Genomic DNA, 21,199 nt, shown 5'->3' with positions numbered 1-21,199 from the left:
GCAGCATCTTGTGAGCGCTGTGCAACCTCAGGGGTGACAAAACATCCTTGCTGGTTTTCTGGGGCTCTGTGCTGCTGAACTCGCCTGTGCTTGGGCTGTGCCAAAGCTCTCTGTGGGCACCAGGGCCTGTGCGTGGAGTGGCTTTCTGGATTTCTGGTGCAGGAGAAATTGGTTTCAAACTCCCCTGTGCCCAGAGGTGGGTTTCAGCCTCTCTGCTCGGTGCCCTGGGATAATGTGCAACACATGGCAGTAGTTTAGCTGGAAAACCACAGGAGCACGTGTATGTGATTATACATATGTGTGTGTGCACACATGCGTGCATGTATGGATATATTTATAGTTTCGTGTTTGCATATATAGTGATACGTGTTCATTTTAAAATGTAAATCTGTAAGTGTGTTTTAAAATGGTTGTCAGGCAAATACCTCTTTTTAGGCATTTTTGCTGCGACTTGTCTCATCTGAGCACACCAATCGTGTTCCATTACATAAACGATGGAATTGTCAGTGATTTAACTAATGTAACCTGATGCATCAAGGCAACACTGAGGTTACTGTCAGCTTAGGAAGGGAGAAGTTGAGACCTGAAAAAGATCCTCTTCTGCAGTTTCAGAGTCTGGTTAGTTTGTTTGTTTTTTTCTTATTATTTTTCTTCTTTTCATTAAAAGGTCCTTGTGCAGGAGAGGGGCTCTTAAATGCAGCTGAAATACCATGTGCATTGAGCACAGGCAGGGGAGACACCCTCTCTTCAGACCTGGACAGTGTGTGTCAGGTTTTTGGGCCAGATTCTACCTGAAACAGGGTCACAGTGAGCTGTTCTCTTCCCTGTTTGAACAGGTTGGGTGTCTTTCTTTTGTTTCTGCCTTGTTTCAGCTCGCCTCGTGTCAGAGCCTGTCTCTGGAAGTGTGGCAGTTCAGTGAGGAAGGTGGGATGAGATGACTCTCAGAAGCAGTGGCACAAAACGAATGGCAACCAGCCCCGTGTGAGGGTCCAGGGCTCAGGGGAAAGTTGTGAGCTGCGTTGCCTACTGGGAGAAATTTCCCTGTGGTTTTATCTGAGGGGTTTTTCGGGTGTGTTGCTTTTCAAGGAGGGTACAATGCTTTTAACAGCCTGCAGTATCTAATTTTTATAACATCATTCAGCCATGTGGCAGCGTCGGAGTAATGAATTCAGGAAGTGTGCGGCGAGGATTGTCTGTGCAAGAGGGTGCAGGCAGTACTTAACTCCCTATCGATTGCAGTGAGTGACTGATAAACAAGTGAGTGCCTCCTGAGCAACTTGAAAGGGTGCTGCAGGCCTCAGGCACGTGGCTGTTCAGGTGTGGGACTGGGTCTGTGATCGGCAACAGCAGCATTTTGCTCTTCCTGGGGTGGTCGGATTTGAAGGTGAATGTGTCAAAGAATTCCCCCCAGCTGGGTGTACATCCAGAGCCCAGCTGTGTCTGGGTGTAGGACCAAGCAGAATGCCCAAGCACCACTTGGTGTTGTGCTGCACAGAGGAGGTTTTACAGCTGTGAACTGGGCAGTGGGTTCACCAGACGCTCTGTGTTTGTCACGGCTTCCCCTTGCAGGGGCTGATCCAATGTGACTCCGCCGTACCCCTATTTGTGAATTACCACATGACGAATATGGGGCCGTACCGCGGCAAAGTCTTCCTCTTGACTAAGTGCTGTGCCTGTTCCCAGTTCTCCCTGGCCTCTGTTTTTGTTAATTTTACACTGGAGGATCAACATGCCCAGGATGCACGCGTGCATCCATCTCTCTCCCTCTCAAAGGAAATTAGTGCTTTCCTGTCACCGCAGGTGATGTGAGAAGGGGAGGAAGTACACAAACTGATTTATCTGGAGCTGTCAGCTGTTTTGAGGATGTTGACTACTAAGGGTGTCAGCTCCTCCTCAGTAGTTGGCTGACTCTGAAGAAGACCCCATTCCTCATTAAAAGAGCACTGAGCTGCACTTGAAAGTGACTTTCCCACTTGTTCTCCTCTCACAAACATCACAATAACAGATTTGCTGTTTAAAGTGGCATGATCTTCATGCCAGGCCCAGGCAGCTTTGTAAAATACACCTCTGCAGCACTCGGTAGCATCGGTACCATCCATGCAAAATTCATTTGAGGTATAAACTAGAGACTATCATCACAGATGACAGTTATAGCAAATCAGCACGCTGTGTACAGTTTCATCCTTTATTCACATTATGTATCATAATAAACGTCGTCCTAGCAACACAGTTTGTTGAGAGTCAAACACAATACCCCACAATGCCTTGCCATGGATGAATGTGAGGAATTGTGGCTGTAGGAGCCTGGTGCAGCCTGAAAAGGAATCAACGCTTGCTACTGTCGTTTTAGGGGACTCCTCTCCTCCCACCACAACCTTGGGAGAGAGATGGGAAGGGAGCCCGTGTGAACTGGGTGTCCCTGCTGCACGCTGGTCTGTGTGGGATCAAAGCAGAGCGGTAGAAGCACTGGGAACTGGGTCAGAATGTGTCAAAACTCAGAACTGGAAGGCTGGAGAAACAAGAGGAGGGACTATTGCGTGGGTAGATTGAGTAATATTGGGGAAGAAATTTTACTCAGGTACAAGACTGTATCTTCCTTCTTTTTTAATAACTGGTTAGTGAAAAAGCTCTTCCAAGGTATTGAATGTGGAAAGAAAAAGAAATCTTAATGTAAAAATGTATGTCTTTGGTATAGAATTCCACTCAGACCTGAGAGAGATGTTTCCTGAGCAGAGTCGGGTGTGATTCATATAACATTTTGCCAGCCCCTGGGGAATGTCATCTCCTTCTGATGTCTCCATTTACAGGAAAGGCTTCATTGCAGGTACAGCACGAGGCTCCCACACCAAAGGGCTGAGTCTGCTTTCAGCCCCTGACATGTGCTTGCTCTGTGAGGTACAGCAGCCCGTTTTCTGTAATCCTTGCCCTGGGACCTGCTCCAGCATGTGTTTTCCCTTATCCCTGGCCGTGAGAGCCCCTGTTCACGTGCTCTGTGTTAGAGAGGAGCTGCTCTCCCCAGGGTGCCAGTTAGGCCAGGATGGGGCTGCTGGTTCCTATACACTGAGCCCCTCAGGTGGGGCCAGCGGGATACTGTCCCCTGTCCCTAATGAAAACCGTGTGTTCCCACTGCTGGGAAAGCTTTGAGAAGAGAGGCTCCAGCTCCTGTCTGAGCTGTAGTCTGGTAGGTGTGATCAGAGATCACGCTGATGAGCACTCCCATGTGAAACAAAGCTTTTCCAGGATGAAGCACTATTTTCAGAAGACCCTGATTTTCTTTTCCCCCCTCTTCCTACCATTTTGAATGAATTTATCACTTGGTATCTCTCTGAGATGGAAATATACTAATTAATATGCTGTTAGAAATGAGGAAATACCTGGAAAATCACTCTAAATGTTGCACCCAATTTCTGAATGAGCTTGGGGCCACGTTCACAGTGAACCTGACCCAGTGTGTAGTTCTGCAGTTCAAAAGTAACAGAGCCAGCGAGGGGCAGATGCCAGACGAGATAAAGACAACCCTTCCCTGCACAAATCCCCTGGGAGAGGAGGTAACACGGATACCACAGGAGTTCAGCCTTTACACAAAGCAAAGTGTAGTACCAAGCAAAGGCCTGAAACTTTAAAGCCTGGACATCAGTCCAGAACAGAGCCCTTCCAACCTTGTGGGGAAGTTTATGTCTTTCCCGGGGATGCTGTAAACAGGATCATCCGTCATCCTTACAGTTTATATCTGGGTTCTCAAGCAAAATACGTAGAAGTCTGGATCCAGAAATGGGTTTTGGGGCTCAACTCTGCATAGTTCATTATTATTGTGGGGTAGTCCTGTAAAACAAAATAAGTTAAATGAGTTACCTTGGGGTTTTTTTTAAAGTGTGTGAAGGTTTTGGTGTTACAGCTGAAAGGACAGTTGGGCTCCTTTGGGCAGGAACCCAGAGAAACACTATCAAAAAAAAAAAAAAAAGCCCTTATGGTTATTAATCAGAATTTTGTCTACTTTTCAATTCTCTTCTCCAGGACTGATTCCACTGCACAATAATTAAAAAGAAACCCGTGCTGACTGTGGTGCCCCCCCGCCCGTGGAGCGGTGCCTGGCTGATCCCATTGTCTGCACCCTGAATGCTGAGCCCACAGTTAATAATTAGTGAGCAGGGCTTAAATGAAATCGCACAACCAATTCCCTGGTACACTGGCAGAGGCGGCGGCTGAGCCAGCCAGGACTTTGTCATCTTGGCAGGGAGAGGGAGGACTCGCTGCCATCCTGCAGCCAACGTGCCGTGCAGGGGAGCTGGCGCTGCCAGCGTGGTGGGACTGGCAGCAGGCTGAGCCCGGCAAAGAAGTGCAGGCTGGAGGAAAAAGGGAGCGGTTTTGCCACGTTTTGGTGGTGGTGGTGGGAAATGGAAAGAAGGGCTCTCTTTTGGTAGAGAGGTTTCCCGGAGATGTCTCTCAGGTTCATATTTATTGTTTATTGCCCGTAAAACTGTGTTTCTATGCTTCACAAAGCCATCATTTCGATGTAGTCTGCCTAGCCTGAAATGATAAATGAAAGCAATGAAGGGAGAGGAAGGGTGTTCTGGTGATTAGAACTCTGGATTTGAGTTGAGAAAGTGGGTTTCAGCTCCATCTCTACCAGCAACTTTGGGGTGACTTTTGACCGGCCATTTAATCTCTTTGGGTTTATGTGAGCTGAGGAGAACAGGGACTTCTCCCTTTTTTAAAATATTTTTTTGTTTGTTTTTTCTTGTCTGGTTAGGCTGTCCAGGTGTTCCTGTTGGGATTCCTTTTTGCTGTGTAAAGTGTGACCAACATAGGATGCCACTGTAATTTTAAATTCCTATTGCCAGTATATTAACAATGGGTTCATGGATATACAGAGGGAAAATAGTACAGTAATTAGAAAGGATGTGAGTGGAGAGAGTGCGAACAGTGGCGAATGATGAACTTCAGAGATATCCTTTCCTGACTGGAGCAGGTTTATTTCCCTCAGTGGTGATTGAAATTAATATGGGCTCTTACTTTATGGAGGTACTCGTAAACTGGAGGAAGTGTGATGGCCTGTAGATGTAAAAGGTCAGAACAAATGATCTAATAGTCCTTTTTAGCCTTAAAACTAGGGAGGAAAATGAAGGCTTTTAAAAATTATTCTTTTGTCACAGTTAGACAGGAAATGGAGATGGGGTGGCAAATCTAAACCCCAGGCTTGGACACTGCTTATCCCTGTCCCTTTGCTCTTTCCTATGCCAGTAGGTTTCCAATTGGACTGAAGGTCCCAGAGGGTCTCTGAGCCACCTCTCTAAAGAGAGCCTGAAAGGCAGCCGAAAAAAACCCTATTGTCAGGAGGCTTTAATTCACTGTTACAGGTGATCACCTCTCCGTTGAGAGCGTAAGGGTCCATAAATCAAGAAATGGTTGAAAACTTCTGCTCTGGTCTTTGCCAGTGGTTAAAGACAGCTCACGTGAGCCACATTTATGTGCCCATCTTGATTCCCCAGGCCCGTTCCTGCTGCTGAGCAGGGCACTTCTTGCCACCATTGTCAAACCAGCCTGTGGCCCTCTTTTAATTTTCTCTTTTTCTACTTACCCTGCAATTAAATACCCCTAAAGTGACAAACACACAAAGAGCTTAATCCCCAGCCCTGTTACATACCAGCCACACAAGTACACCTTGGTAGGAGTGCTTTACAAAGACACATAATCGCTCATCAGTGCGATTGTTTTTGCTGCACGTGTGGTCTGGATTGAGGGCTCAGCGTGCACTTGGCAGTGCTGTGGTTCCCTCAGGGGTTTGGGGGTACTGCTCCGACCAGGAGCCCTCCTCAACCTCTTCCTTCGGCATCTCCAACCAGACCCAGCCAGGGAAGGAGATACTGTGAGCAACCCACGCTGCGTGTGCTGCACATCCTCCCTCCACAAGGTGATCTTACAGCCCTGGGGTGACTCTGCGTCACCAGGGTGTTGTCAGGATGGAATTGCACAGAGAGGGACCTCTGCCCTCCCCAGCCCTGCCCAGGCAGCGTGTCAGGGACTTCCCAAACCATAGGCTGTGCTGGATCGTTGTGCTCGCCAGTCCTCTGTAGACCTCTCCTGTAAATTTGTCTAATCGTGTTTACAATCCATTTATATTCTTGCTCTCTGCAACCTGCTGTGCACTAAGTTGCATAATTTAGTTATTCTTTGTAAAAGTGTTTCTTATGGGCTATTTTAACCCTGCTGCCTCATAATTGGGTGCACCCTGGTTCTTACACTGCGAGAAATAATGACTAATTCTTTTCTATTTGCTTTCCCTGTACTGTTCATAATTTTATAGGCTTTATTGTGTGTTGTCTGATTTTCCTCTATCATTTTGTAGCTTGAAGGGCTACATTTTTTACAGGAGTCAGCACAATGGGAGATAAGTAGAGGATTTGGTGGGTTATTGCAGATCTTGAAATGTAGAAGAAAAATTGATCATCAGCTGAATGAAAAATTAAATTTTAGACTTTTTATTAAAAAAAAAGATTAAAAAAAAACCCTTTAAAAGGCCAGTTTGACGTTCCACATTAGTTTCAGAGTTTCATTTCAACATTGAACCCTTTTGTTTTTATGCAAGCCGACAACTAAAGAGTATGAAAGTCCAAGAGATTTTCCTGCTTTTGGTTGTGTGGGGCAGTAGTTGTATGTAGGAGGAGGGAGCACAAAATACTTGGTGTTCCAGTGCCAAACTACCTGAAGATTGTTGCTTTTCCGTGCTGGCCAAGCGTGCCTCGATTTTCTCACCTTTTCAAGCTCAGGTCTTTGTTCCCTTTATTTATGTTTTATTAGAGGAAGGAACTAAATAATCTCCTTCCCAAAGAAGTGCAGGCATGTGCTTGTTCCCACCTGAATTTCGCTGAGGGTGAATTCCTCACCACTGTGGTTTTGAGTCCTTGGAAGCGGATGGGAATGGGTCTGCCTGCTCCTGATGTCTGCTGGAGCTGGGCTGGTTGGCTGTCCTGAGGTCCCTTTGGGGACCCAGGAGGGTAAAACTTACTGGCAGGAGGTTTGCCCCTTATGTGGCAATCAGACCCCTGGGTGCCGGGAAGATTTCTCCCAGCACAGGTACTACAGGAGAGTTTTATGGTTGGCTGTGATTGCACGTGAGAGTTCTACCTAACCTAAGCAAACCTTTTGTTTCCTTCCCATCCTTGTTGTGTGGGATTCAATCTTAGTCTCTGCATTCTGAGTCTGCCTAAAAACTGATTTTTAGTCATAAAAGGAATTCATTTAGAAATTGATTCCAACCAAATATATAGACTTTGCTGAAATATATGCAATATCCAGTAGGAAATCCCTTGTATTGTGTGCTGGGTTTATTTAGAGTAAATCTAGGGAAGATCAAGACACATTTTAATATACAAATTATATTTGTTTTTAAGCTACAGTGTTCTATCTGGACTCAGCCTGCTTCCATTTTTTTAACCATTAATCTTGCTTTTTGCCCCTAATCCTTTCTTTGCTACAATGAGCTTTCACTGTGTGCGTGTGGGGAGGGAAAGCCCTATTAGATTATAACATTTTATGAGTTGTCAACGATATAATGACATTAGCCACCTGACTGAGAAGTAAAAACCTTTGCGGTGTCACATAACAGGTTCGAATGGGCTGGTAAACCCTTGTGAAATAAACAAGGTAAAAAAAAAAAATCCTCCAAAATGTATATTTAAATGGGTGGCTCTGACCCCTCCCTGCTTATTAGACCACCGAGAGCACATTAAATATTTTATATGTATATATCTTCCTGCCTCTCGGAAATAGAGATAGGCACACACACACATCCCTACACACACACACACACACACACTCACAGGCATAGACACACAAGTCTTTCAAAATCAGAAAGGTCTCAAATTTAATTGGAATGGAAAATGCTAACTAATTGGCATCCAAATTTGATTTACTGTAGAAACCTCATATTTGTTTGAAACACAACACTGTGTCTTGGAACACAAGCCCAGTCCTTCAAAAATCATACATGAGAACTGTGGAAGAATCAATTAAAGTTGATTTGGCAGATCTGCTTTTGACAAATATAAAGAAATCTCTGATTAGGCTGAGAAGAAAAGAATCCCTCTTTCGTGCTCTCTCTATTCTCTCCCTCTTTAAAGGCAGTAGATGTCAGAAGGGGGTGGGTAGTGATATGCAAAACATGGCCTCCATAACCAAAGTAGCCTGCAAAATTAGGTGTCAGCATGCAAAGCTTATTGATGTATGAATGCGGAAAATGAAAGCCGGCAGTAGACAGACGGGGCTAAAGGTGAGACAGCCACAGTGAAAGCAGCTGTACATCTACGTCAAGGTGTTGCTATATGAGCCTGCTTTTTTCTGGAGGGCCACAGCCTAACAAGCTGTGCCTGGCCATAAAATGATGAAACAATACAATGTAGGCACACACTGTGTGAATACCAAATAAATTGACTTGGGCCCTCCCCCCATTCCCCCCCCACCCCTTCAAAGTAGGCCTGTGTGTTCATTAATAAATTCATATTCTGAGTTTTCAATAAAAGAAGAAAATGCAGTGTAAACTGGAGTTACTTAGTGACACCCAGCTCATTGCTTTTTATTGTTGCTTGCAGCTACGAAGCCTTCGCTGTGCACTAGTAGAATTTATTACTGTCTGTCTTTGTGGCAAGTTGGCGAAGTGAGCCTTTTGAAGAAAATTGACCCACACTTCATGAATATGATGAAAAATGCCAATAACACTACAAAGACAAAGCTCTTGACATTAGTGTGCAAAGAACTAAGAGACGGTAATGAAAATATTGCAATTACAAATCATATCCCTCCTCCCCGGCCGAGGGGTGCGGGCATTCGGGGGACACGGGGGAGCCCCAGGACCCCGCTGGGGGTGGGGTGGGCTGAAGAGTAAGGGGGGGTGGGCACCCTTTCACTGTCTGGCCCCCTCCCCATCCTCCACGCTTTGAAGGAGGAAAGGGGTGAGAAGAGGAAAGCAAGTAAAGTGCTTAATCCAGCAAGGATTCCCTCCTAGAAGGTTGCACAGCTTCTCTCTGAGCCTGCGTGCAGAGGGAGAGTGGTCTTGTTGCTAAGGCACGAGATTAGGAGCCATGGGGTCCAGCTTGAGCGTGCCCTTCGTCCATACTCCTCCTAGAAGCTCCTGGGCACAAACCACTGTAAGATTGTGCCTCAATTTCCCCCTCTGTAAAATAGTTTTTCCTTCTATGCTTTATGAATGGAGCTTCTTTGACTGGTATCTCCCCTGAGCTACCTCATTCTGCTTGGTGCCTGCCCCCCTCCACTTTCAGTGTTGCAGTAACAGTGATAGGTTAAAAATTAGCATCTCAGAAGCAGAAAGGTCTGTCTCAGAGGTTCTGTCCCAGAAAGAGGCAACAAGAAGCAATGTGACGTGCAAAAGTTCTTCATTTAATTCTTAACCTGGTAACAAGAAACTTGATCAGTGAAAATACAAAAGGATCAAATAGGGCAGGCTTTTTCCTCCCCCCCCCCCACAAGCAGCTGATGGAGCAGTAGAACAAAGCAGCTTCAAGACAAGAAATGTGAAGGCTAAGAGAAACTGAGCTAAAAAAAAAAAAAATTAAATAATTAAAATCAGCAACTAAAGGTTATTTAGCCCTATGTTGAAAATTTGCCACTTTCTGAACTTACCATCAATCAAATTTTCCGTCACCAAGATAAACTGTAAGTGCCAGGCGCTTTGTTTATGCATTCTGCTCTTATATTTATTGTGGAGAGACCTGCTAAAAATCAAATAAAAAGCGAGCATTCTATCTACTAAATTTGGATGTGACAGTCATAGGTATATCTTGCCACGTTGGAATGCTGGTGCCGGAGCAAATCAGCTCGGCTCCGCCGTTCCCGTGCTCCTCTTTCCATTCGCAGGAGATGACCCTTGCAAACTGCAGCAAACCAGGACTGTTTCCCTCTGTGGTGTGTGGCTGCTGATGGGATAACCATGAAGTCAGCTGGAGCAATTCTGCAGGTCTGTATGAAGTGATGGGCACCCAGATATGGGCTAACCTGGAACGGCGCCTCCATCTGACTCCATCAGACCTGTGCCACTTGTGGATCCTGTGGACGATACCTCACATAAGCACAAAGGTGCCCCAAAGCACTCAGACCCCTGAATGCATGTCAGGGTTGTCTCAGCATCGTGACCATCTCATGGTGTGGCGTCATTTCTCTTGGGAAAGACTTCACCACGTCTGAAGAGTCAACATAAATGCTCCTGGGTGGTCAAATGCTTACATGGAACAGCCTCCTTAGAGGCACCTCAGACCCAGCAGGAGGAAATGACTCTGCTTTAAGGAGAACTAAACTGGATGTGATGCAGTTTTCCATGTTTTATAAATCACTTAAAGTTTTACAGTACATTATGAGGACAAAAGAGATTGGAAAGGAAAGTGAGAAAGGAAGCAGCATCAAACCAGCAGGAGCAGCTACTGTATAACAGGTGAAAAAATAGCAAAATGGACTGATTATGTCTGAACATCCATCCTTCTGAAGCAACTGCAGGTTAGAAATCATTGCCTGTGTTATTTGGCTTTGGAAGCAAGGCCAATGCAGAAAGCTCTAGAGGAAAATGTGAGACCACCACATCGATCAGAATGATACCGGTGCAAGGAACAAAAAGGACGGAGCCAGCAGATTGCCCAGCTATAAAGAGCAGTGTTCAAATCTGGAGGAAAGTTTCATCAAAGGCTGACTTAAGTGCAAAGGTTCAGACCTGACTAAGGAGCAGCTCATTTTTTGTTGCTCTAGAGCAAGACCTGTCTCCCAGGATCTGAGCGAGCGAGTGAATGTTCTCTTGCTCAGCTGAACGAGGCAGTGGCACAGTCTGGCCACAGATGGGGAATCTCACAAGTAAAGAGGAGCCATTAGATAACATATTGGAGTGACTCTGCTGAGCAGGCTGAATGCCTGCTCCGAGGAAAAAAAAGAGGAAGAGAAAACACTGTGTAATTATGAACCAGCCCAGTTCTACCTTCTCATTCCTTGTTTCTGTGCTCATCAACATTAGGCTCCCACAGCTCTTTCCAGAGCATTTTGTGGCTCGTGTCTCTAACAAGGAACATCCCATTTACATTAAATAACCTCTCCTGGTATAGCTATAGGTTTCATGCTGGGACACTCCTTCCTCTTGCTGGAAACGTGGACCAGCCTTGTGGTGAGCTGATCCCCTGGTCAAAAATGTTTGTTCACCTTGTCCCTGTAGCTCACAGGAAGTGCAAATAGATAACGGGTCAATTTATTTGGCATAATTGATTATGGCTACTGATGACTGGAAATCCAGTTGTGACATTTCTGGACTTGTCTGCTCTTTAGATTCGAGTAGATATATTTTTCGGATCTTGGCATGTTTAGCATTTTGGGATGAACAATTTATCTACCTGGGTTCATTCTGCTGCTCCCAGAACTGGTTGTATATTAGCATGTCTCACGAAAATCATGCGTGACATTACCCCTGCATCTATATATTGAAAAGAAATGAAACTGGGGCTGGATAAAAGCCCTTTGAAGTCAGTGGAAATGTCTCCCATCAACTTCAATATGAAGAGATGAACCTAGAAATATAGGATTGGAAAGGACCTCCTGGGTCACTGAGTCAGTCCTCTGCTGTCCCCTGCACTCCTTTATATAATCCCTTCTCCACTGCTTGTTTCTCTTCAGCCTGTCTAAGGCTGAGGTTGTGCTCAGCACATCACTGCAGTCGTTACCCAGAAGGAGATTTCTGCATTACAGGTAACCAGTGGTTCCTGCGTGTTTGATTTGTCAGCTCCTACGGGCGTGAGCAATTCCCAGTGCGTCATCTTCCAAATGCAGTCAGGTGCATGGATGCAGGTGTTGGGAGGACTGAAGGGGGTACATGGCTATCTGTATGCAGTCTGTGTGTTTATCACAACTCTGAATGCTCACATTATGGTTTCCACCAAGTAGTGGATGGGATTCTTCATCCTTGCAGCGAATAGTGGGGACTGATCCCAACAAAGTGAAAGGGGCCCAGTTTTGTGGCAACATTAAAAGTTACAGATAAAGGAGGCCCAGGTTCTTCAGATTTTTTTTTTTTCTCTCTGCACAGTATTCTAAATGCTGAAGGTGAGAAGAAATCATTGAAGGGTAGGACTGGGAGGATTTCATGCCATTTTATTCAATGCCAATTATTTATAAAGAGAAAATAGTAGAGAGAGCTGGAAAGGGTTAAAATTAAAAGCTATTTCTAAAGCCTGCAATAATAATACAATAGACTGGTGGTAGCCACAGGCAGAATTTACTGTCCTTGGTCTAGTGAACCAGTATTAACCCTTCAAGTGTCCATGATGGCTCCATGCACAGTGTCACTTTCTGCTCCAGTGTAGGGATGTATGCTTTCTGTCAGATTGCTCAATTAATTATAATTGTCCTACCTTTAAAGGGATGGCCCTGGGCATACTAGGGGGTGTGGCCCTCATGGGGTTTTATTTCAAGCCATATCCTACTGTCTCCAACTCACTCAATGAATCTCACTCATCAATATTTAATGACACAAGTGTACCTTCCTTTTTTTTTTTCCCCTTCCTTTAAATTATTCTTCTGCACAGCCAGACAGGTGCATTGTCTTCCCGTTATGTTCTGGCGACAGAGAAGATGCTGCCTCGCTCTGTGTCAGCATCTAAGGAAGAGGTGGGTAGACCCACCAAAAAAAATTTGAGCAATGGGCATTACAGGCCTCTTGTTCTGCCTCTGAGATGTGACAATAGGTGTCTCGCTACAGATTCATTACCCAACAGGTATTCATCAGCTTCAAAGCTGCTTTTACTGACTGTGTAGCACACAGGAAAAAATTCATTTTAAGGAACAGGGCAAGCGAGACATCTCAAAGACTGTCCTTATTTTATTCTTTTAGTGCAACCTGTGCTGCTCTGAAAGCTACCAGTGACACATATTGTGCTGTTCACACCTTGGTATTCTCTTGGACAAGAACCACATCCTGTGTATTATTGATATTTTATGACAAAGTAAAGCAATTTTAAAACATCAGGCTGCCCATCTGCTCTGAACTACTTTTCACAATATTCAAAATAGATGTGTTTCCCTTTCCTGTTTTCATATGAGTGAAATGCAGACCACAGTTAGGTTATGAGACTGGGGGCCAGGAATTTTTCTACTTTTAATCCTGTCTCTGACATTGATTCCTTCATTAGCCTTGGGCAAGTCATTTCACTTGGATATATTCGAATCACCACATCTATAAAATGGAGATGCAGTGAGGTGTCATGGAGATTTATTAGGCTGTGTCTGCAGCATACTTTGAAGAAGTCAAACCTTATACACCTGTTAATGAATGGAATTTTAAAATATGAATGAAAACATTTTCTCGTTTCAGAAGCCCAAGTTCTGATGAAGTGTCCCACAGACCTGTGACTACCACCACAGTCAGCAGGTAGGATTTTACACTTACTATGTAACCTCATGCAAGAAAAATTACCTGGAAGTTAGCATTGTGGCAGCAGAATTCCAGACAGTTTGCCAGTCAGAAATGTGTTGTTATTGCTGGATCTCTTATTGTTCCCATGAAATGAAAAAAAGCGGTTTTTGCAGTTAAAAAAATCTCCAGGAGTAATTTAGAGAGTTGGTGCTCTGGGACTGGTACATGTACAGAGCAATTAGACTCCTGCATAAATTGATCACTATGGAGTAAAACCTTGGACTTGTGTGAGTGTTTTGCTGCGAGTCTCGATGAAGGCAGGATCTCATCCAAGTGACTGGCAAGCTTTGGTGGGAGACGTGGAGGATTCACTAGGACTTGGAGCCTTTTCCCCATCAGTAGCCTGGTCTGGTGAAGGTTAATGATCGATAGTCTCAGCCTGAAGAGGAGCTTGTGAGATGGGTTGGTCCCATTCTGTACCACCCTCACTGGCTCTGCTGAAGTTTTGGTGTTGGCAGAAAGGCATTAAACGGGACGTGTGGCCCTGTTTGCCTCACTGCACACCTGGGGATGAGACACAGCTCAGCTCTGGCACCGACCAGAACCGAAACAAGCTGGTGCCAAACTTACATTGTCTTTACTCAGGCCGGACTTTCTGCAGACAAGAATAAATCTCCTCCATGACTAATCTGTGCATGAGTCACCCGCTGTATCATAACGCAAGCCTCGAAGAGCTGTGGGAAACAGCGGTGCACTGAGGCGTGTTTTAAACGAACACTGACCCCTCTCAGCAGCCAGAGAGGCTCACACAGAAGCTCGGGGCAGGAGGTGGTTTCTGCAGGGATGGGGCAGCGGGAGCACAGCGTGGTCCCCCTGCCCTTCTGCTGCCCCGCTGCTCGGCCGCTTCCCAGCCGGTCCCTGAGGCTGCCAGCTACCAAATTATTGCTACTGTTTTCCCAGCGTCTCTGCCCAAAGCACGTCAGCAGTGCTGCAGGGATTTTGAGGAGACCTCATGGAGTAAAGTGGTGGTGGTACAGCTGGGAATGGGAGCAGGTGATAGGAGCGCAGTCTAAAGAGAGAAGGACACCTGGATTAGGGAACAGAGGGGATTTGGGGCGCAGTGGGGTTACAAGGACATAGGACAGCAACAAGAAAGATGAGTCTCATACAGGAGATAAAGTAACCCCCCAAAAAAGTCATGGTGCAATAATAAGATGAAGTTCATTTTAGTCACCCAAAGCAGTTTGAATTCAGCTCATCGCTGTTCAGGGATATTTAACATACAGAGCTCAGCCCTGGCTGTTTCCTATGAGAGCTGACAGCTTGCTTCTCCAGCCCCTGCTTAACTTGATAGTCATAACCAAACCCATCATTTCTCCTAACATGCAATATTACAAAAAGGGTGTTTAAAAAGTCAAGAATTTCCCTGCATGTTCTAGTTGTAATATTTTTAAAAGCCTCTGCTCAGGCCTTGCTTTCCTCTGAGCACAAACCAGCTGGGAGTGCTGCAGAGGGAGCTTGATCAACCCCGGGGGAATAGGTGAAGAGGGTGTTTCTGTGACTTGCTTGCAAACCCCTGTGGCTATTTTGAGGAGAGGCTCCTGGGATTTTACACAGTCATGTATATATCCCTTCTGACTTGGAAAGATGGATTCTGTCCAGGGTTTGGCTGAAAAAAAAAAGAAAGGAGGGCCCTTGCTCAAAGGCTGAGTTTTGCTGATTTAGAAATAAAATGTGGGTAATGGACCCACCATTTACCACCTTCTTGTGCAGTGCTCCTCCTCCCATTCCAACATTAAATAAGGAAGCTCAGGAATGAAAACAAGTGTATCCAAGTTCATTGTGGTCAGACCCATGGTAATAAGAGGCCATCAGGCTCCAAAGCCACCTGGAAATGCAGATAAGGTCGAAGAGGGACCTGACAGCCATGATCCTGCTCCGTGGAGCGGTGCCACTGGCTGCTCTTCAGATCTGCACCCTGCCAGTGAGGTGCCAGGTCCTTCTTCTGGGAGACCATGGGCTGTAGAGGAGGGAAATTACAAGCAAAAGTGGTTATTTCCACTTTCCTTAGTATTCCACTGTGCCCCAAGTCGCTGCTTGCTTGTTAGGCTTCAGGCTGTTTGGCTTTTTTTTTTTTCTTTTATGAATTTGATGGTGTCATTTTTACACTGGAAGCCTGTTTCACCGTGTTTCTGGCAAACCCCATTGGTTAGACTCGTTTCACCACATCATGATCTTTTTTTATAGCCTGCATCTGCCAGGAAAACTTTGTCATTCATCATCTTCCTTTCTGCCGCGTTCATTTTCAGCAAGGCACAAAATGTCCTTGTGTTTCTAAAGTAATGCAAAGCCTTCTGGCTCGGTGGTCAGAGCAGAAGGGATGGATGGTGCACAGTCTTTGCGCCATGGCATGTAAATGGTGTTCAGAAGTGGGGAAGAGGAGGAAAAAGATCCTCAGCACACACAAAATAGGCCACTCCCCTTCTCAGTGGCATCCCTTCAAGAGACAGCTGCCCCAGGCACCTCTAAATTTGCCTGTGTTTAATACCGGTTTGTTCTGGTGGAGAGCTTTTCCCCATAAGCAGTCCCATGTTTGTAACCTTCAGGGCTGCATTTTTCCTCCCTTTTCCTGTTACTCATCTTGTTACAGATGAGAACCATGTTGGTGCTAGAAACTATGTTTAAGCTGGGGCCAGAACTGAAGTGCAGCTGTGTTTTGGTCAGTGGGTTTCTACACCCATAGTGGAACTGTTCCAGAAATATGTAATAATACATATAAAGTTGTTTAGCTGCTGTTCTGTTAACTAGATGGCTTCATCCAGGGTAGAATTCATGGATACTTTGCACGAGGCCTAAAGCGGGAACAAAAGCCCTCCTGCCCATGGTTTTGTCAATCTCTTAGTTGCACCACGTTCAGCAAAAGCTTTCTTGAAGTTCTTTGGAGAAAGGTAATTTGTCAGCAAACCCATTTGGGGTGAATCTGGGATGGTTGGCAATTTGAGTATAAAACTGACGTTTTGCAACACCTCTGCTCCAGGTCATGTCAACCTTCATGCTCAGCTCGAAGGATGGGTTTTGTTGCTCCTCACTTAAAGAGCTGAAGCCATTTTCTAGGCACAGAGCGTCGTAACTGTCTCTGTTTTCCAGGAACTTGGGCGTAGGTGGACCAAGATCAGAATTTAACGTGTGAGCAACAGTTCTGTTCCAGTTATTTGCTGGAGGTGGGTTTGGATTCCTGATTTGAAGTACCCACTTTAGATGTTTTTGTAGATGTGCGAATGCCTTTGACTGAAAGCATTGAGCAAATTCCCTTTGGCCTTCACGGGCTCCAGAGGAGAAGCCACACAGAGGCAGTGGGAAGGCAGTTGTGGGAGCCAGAGCTCTGCTCTTCACCACCAGAGTCTGTCTCGCTCCTCTGTATCTCGCTTGTACAGAGGCAAATCAAAATTCAGGGACTTGTGCCACATTCTCTTCATAATGCATGTGTACAAATATTTGCATGCAGCAGTGGTTCAAAGGAGCCTGAAGATAGTATCTTAACTGTGGTGCTTTCCCAGACCATTGCTGCGCTTTGCCTTTGTGAATAAAGGCAGTAGTGTCTGCAGTCAGGAGATCTCTCATATAGATCTAATCTGGCTGTTTTCCTCCCTAGGGAGCGGAGTTGAGGATAGTGAAGTTCAAGGTAGCGTGTGTTTGAGTTTTGCAAGCAGAATAGACATGGAAATTTGAAGCTTAAATTGCACATTCCAGTCTTCTTATGGAAATGGTGAGCAAAGAGGAAGCAGAGCCTTTGGCACTGATCATGTGCCAGTTTTTAAATACCAATACAGACCTAGAGAGTTTATTTATAAACACGGCATGTGTGTATGTGCACATGTGCACACACCCTGATATGGGTACACGCCTAATGTGCGATGTTTATAAACATCACACCACCTATCTCTGCTTATAGATTCTATTGATGATTGCTTTATTCATCTCGTGGCAGACCCATTTAAATGAAAATATGTTCCCCCGTTTCCTTGCTACTATAAATTCTGCGCTATGGGGAAGTAGCGAAGTGCACTAGCTATACATCCATGGAGAAATGCCCTGTTGAGGAGAGGAGTATTATACAGGGAACAATTGACAGCCCTTCACTTCAGTGGGTACATTTCTCTGTACAGCTGCATCACCACTAATGATAAATGAGTAATGTTTGATAGCTGGCTCCGTTGCCTGACAGCTACAGTTTTGGCCAGAGGGCCACGACAGGCTTTAGACTTCTGTTCAAAATGAGTTAAACATATTAGGTATTACGAAGCCACAGAAGCCTCGAGAATGAGTGCTGAAATGAGTTATCAAGGTATGCTCCTGGGTACACAACTTGCAAAGCAGATGTCATTCTAATAATGTGTGATATAGAACATGTCTGGCCTAAACCCTGCTGGATGAAATATGAAGCCCCGTTGGTGATATTTAATACCATTTTATGAGGTGCCATCTTATAAAGACAATGCCCGCCTTATGTGGAATGCTTAAGGTATTTTGCCAAAGGCACTGGGAGGTATCTGAACTAAGTAGAATTTTTATTATTTTATAAGCCTTTACTTTGTAATATTTCTGTTTCTACATTATTGTGGTACTAGCTGCACTAACCCTTTGTCTAGTGAACTTCATGAGCGGTTTGCTGATAGATTGACTGATAGCCACGGCTGCCTGTGGATGTAAAGGCCAGTTCCTACCTAAATATATTCCTAGCAAAAAAATAGAGTAAAGTAGAAAGCAGACTTCAAAAGGAAATAAAGCTTTACAGGAGGCACTCTTGGAAAAGAGGTCCTTGAAGCTATGAGATCCAGAGGTTTCAGTGTTTTTTAAAGGAGTGAGGCCTGGCAAGGCTGTGAGTTTGTGTATTACAGCTGCAGTATTCGTTTTGTCTTGAATTCCTGTTGTAAACTTAGACTTCCTGTTGAGATTTCAGGGTCCCTTTGCCGATGTCCCAAGGACGTGCGCCGAGTCGCTTAGTTTAGGGTAGATGATGAGTGTTTTCACTCTCCAGTTCTCTCTTTATTTACATATTTTCATTTAGCACTGCTTTTGTGGAACAAAATTGCCTCCCTGTTCAGGTCTGTTGGAAAGCGAAGGCAGAGTGAGTCCAAGCGGTGATTCTGAGCAAATTAGGTACCTCCTTCCTGGGATGCAAAGACCGTGCTGACAGCGCTGTGGAGTTAAAGACCCCAGTGGGGGCAATACTTACATTTCAGTGATGCTGAGTCAGTGCAAATGGGCTCAGTGCTGAGAGCCCGTCGCTGCTGCCGGAGGATCTGGTCCAGCGCAGCAAGGGAGTAGTTTTCTTGTCTTAAATCCTACATAGTAGTTCTGTGTCTCGCAGTTCTTCTAGTCTTCCATGCTTCTCCCTTTTGCCTCTCCCGAGAAAACAGAGCCCATGACCCAGAAAGCAGCCACTTCCCAGAGCACCCACGAGGGAAACTGATGTGGACCAGCAGCTGCTTTTGCTCGGTGCCATGATTCAGTGGGATGTCTCTTGCAGGGCAGGCCAGGACCCCCAGTTCTTCTCCCTCAAGTGCCTCCCGCTCAGCCATACTCTGACTTCATGAACACCCCACTACCAAGGCCCTGTGACTACTTCTGCTGATTTGCTCCTCTGAATAAACATCAGCACTAAAGAAATTACTCAGCTTGGTGTGCCGGTGACTGCTGTGTACAATTTCCATCTAGAGAGACGTCCCTGTGCTAAAATATGTGGCGGTTCTTACTCTTAATCCTAACGCTCTCCTTCTGTCTCCCTGGGTAAGTGATCTCTTAACGTGTGGTAGTGCAGCCTGATGCGAGGAGGTGTAAGGTCAATTCCCTTTGATAAAGCCCTACTAACTTTTTTTCTGCCCTTGAAAAACTTGCTTTCCCTTCTAAATGCATCATCCTGTGAGCCCAAGGTTCGCAGATATTCAGATTCATCTTCCTTTATACCATAAACATGCCAGATATATATAATCCATTTGGACACTGGCAAGTGATGACTATCAGAGGTAGAATGGGTACTGAGGGGCCCATAGTTATACAGTAACATCAGCTTGGCAGCAGCTCATCCATCGTGCTAGATGATCTGTCCATCTCCCTGCCTATGGCTTGTAGCACATAAAATACAGAAGAAAAGTCAAACCAAATATTCTGTGTGCAAAGCTCTTCGCGTCTCAGCCCGGCTTTTCTAGCCTCGGTTTTAAATGCACTCGTGGCCCAACTGTCTGGTTGAGACGCTGCTTTTTGAAAGAAACGTGTCTTAGAAATCCCTGAAAGTCGCTGCTCAGTGTATGACTTGTCAAGTTACATCTGCTGTGTCACGAAACATCAGCGTGTTGCGAGAGACCGTAATGAAAGGTGACAAGATACGCTGTAAACAGTTTCGGTCGATGTTTTTATTTATCCCAGAGCAAATTTCGTGCAATATCATGATCGCAGGGAGAGCTCGGCTCCTACTCCATCACTCAGCAAAACTTATGCCTGTGGTGATCGGTTGTGGAGGTAGGTCAGCCTTAAAGCCGAGTGCTCTCAGGATCACTGTCCCTGCCCCAGCTCACGTGGTGGTGGGTCTGTGCTCGGGCAGAGCCCTGCGACCCGCAAGGGGTCGGGAGCTCTGGGTGGCATTTCCCTCCACCCTCATCTGTGTTCCACCACCCACACAGGTTATGCGTGTGGAATTCCCCCCCCTTGCCCCTCAGCACACGTGGCCTTGGGCACGAGGCTCCCCGAGAGGACCCGTGTGTGGTGCAAATCAGGTTTCCCACGGCAAGCTGGGCGCTTCTTGGGGCTTTCTGTGCCTCTCAGAGAAAGCTCATAAACTCATTTGCAAATCCTCCGTTTGAGCTGTACAGGTGGCTCATGTTTATCGAGGTTTTCTACTTGGAGCTCATTTCCTTAAAATCTGTCCTTATGTTTGCTAAAATCCACACAGTCCCCGTTCCAAGCTGCACGAAGCTTTTAGCTCCTTTTTCCTCTCAGCATTTTTTTTTTTTGCCTATATTGTTGCAGGAGTCAAATGGGGAAACGAGCAGAGCTGGGAGATTAAAGATGTAAATTTTATAAACAGAAATCAAAGGTCCTAAATCCTGAGCAAAGAAAAGCCTACATAAGTATGAACATTAAAAAACATACATAAATAGTACTTCAAGGCTGAACGTGTTAAATTATTCAACAGTTAAGTCATAAGTGTTCTTAAACTTAAGTATAAAAATGCCCTTGACAATATTTCATAGCTGTGCATTTCTTTAAAATATTTAGCATTCTCATTAAAGAGAATGACTTTATTTTATATATTAGTTACACTCCTGCTTGTTAATATGAAGGAATTTAGTAGCGAAGAGCATTCTTATGTATATAAGCCAAAGACAATTTACATATAAAGTTGGACGACTATTCACTTTTTATTTATTCCTGGATCATCTGCATCCACGCATAGCTATAGAGCATTTAAACAAATTTGTTCCTTAATGTGTAGTATTAATATCTCCTGCCCCAAAAATATCATTTGCTAATGCCATCGCGAAGACAGGTTCATTCAAAGCTACATGGAAGTTCTTGCCTTTGAAAGACTTAATGAACCTTACATTTTTGGTATACTGCACAGTGTAATGCCTATTACATATTCATTGCCAGAATGGAAGATTTCCTTTAACTCTGAGCTTCCTGGTCTAGTTCACTGTAAAACATTGTCAAAAGTCACAAGAGACTTTCGCTGAAAATTGTGACTCTTGATAGCAGGATGTAATGGGGAGGTTTAGAATAGAAGAACCAGTGGTATATGGGCCCAGG

The sequence above is a fragment of the Myiozetetes cayanensis genome, unplaced genomic scaffold (assembly GCF_022539395.1).
Source record: "Myiozetetes cayanensis isolate MyiCay16 unplaced genomic scaffold, myiCay2020 scf2-11, whole genome shotgun sequence".
NCBI classification, from domain to species: Eukaryota; Metazoa; Chordata; class Aves; order Passeriformes; family Tyrannidae; genus Myiozetetes; species Myiozetetes cayanensis.
The sequence above is the reverse complement of the archived record's forward strand: the minus strand, read 5'-3'. Positions refer to the sequence as shown.